Source organism: Tupaia chinensis, unplaced genomic scaffold (assembly GCF_000334495.1).
Source record: "Tupaia chinensis unplaced genomic scaffold, TupChi_1.0 Scaffold000451_2, whole genome shotgun sequence".
Taxonomy (NCBI): domain Eukaryota; kingdom Metazoa; phylum Chordata; class Mammalia; order Scandentia; family Tupaiidae; genus Tupaia; species Tupaia belangeri.
In genome coordinates this window covers 1,657,067-1,657,884 of record NW_006159958.1, presented here as the reverse complement: position 1 = coordinate 1,657,884, position 818 = coordinate 1,657,067, and the positions used below count along the sequence as shown (strand labels likewise).

At 44.6% G+C, this 818-nt stretch overlaps 1 non-coding gene across 1 annotated transcript; it reads right to left on the bottom strand.

Annotated features, from left to right (window-relative positions):
* Window positions 1-464: 464 nt before the first annotated feature.
* LOC114009071 (U6 spliceosomal RNA) lies at window positions 465-568 on the bottom strand. Its single transcript, XR_003550544.1, has one exon. It is a non-coding gene; the product is annotated as a U6 spliceosomal RNA (small nuclear RNA).
* Between the last annotated feature and the right edge of the window lie 250 nt (window positions 569-818).

Here is an 818-nt window from a genome sequence, read left to right as displayed (position 1 = left end):
TCCAATGAGCATACATGCCCTTTGAAAATTAAAAAATAAATAATAATTTAAAACACAAAGTTTGACCAGGACTAAAGAGAGCGGCTGCAAAAGCATGGTACAAACACAGGCTAGTGAGGACTCCTCCTTCCCAAAGACTTCAAGCCTGCATGTGGGCAGATGTCGCACATTTCGGGAGAGCGTGGCGGCCTTAGAAGTGGACCTTAATTCAAAAATGGCCCCTCTCCTCCCAGCCATCTTCATAAACACGCAGGGGTGCCTGTGTACTCACAACCAGCAACGATGGCAAATTGGAGCTTCACACACAAGTCAAGAAGTCTACAAAATGCCCTTTAGCACAGGAGATCGTGAAGTGTGGCCCGAGAACCCCTGGGGTTCCCTCAGAACAGTTCAAAGGGCCCACGGTCTGGAGGGTGCTTTCTCCCTCCTCTGGTTCTCTCTGGCAAGAGCAATACAACCTCTTAGAATGAAAATTCTTTTTCAGGAATCGGTGTGTCATCCTTGTACAGGTGCCAGGCTAATCTCTGCAGCATTCCAATTCTAATAGATGTGCTGCCGAAGCAAGCACAAAACTTTTTTAATGGACCAATAAAAACAAAAATAAGAATATCCTGGTGAAAAGGACGAGGTTCACAGAAGAATTTCTAAGAACCCCTTCAAGACATGTATTAGATTGTCGGGAAAGTCCTGGCTTATTTTTCTATGCAAAAATGACTTTTCCGACGACCCAATGGATGAAACCACACTGTCACATCTACTCAAGGATCCAATTAAGACAAATGGATAAGAAAAGCCTGGAACTGCTGAGCAGAACCCAA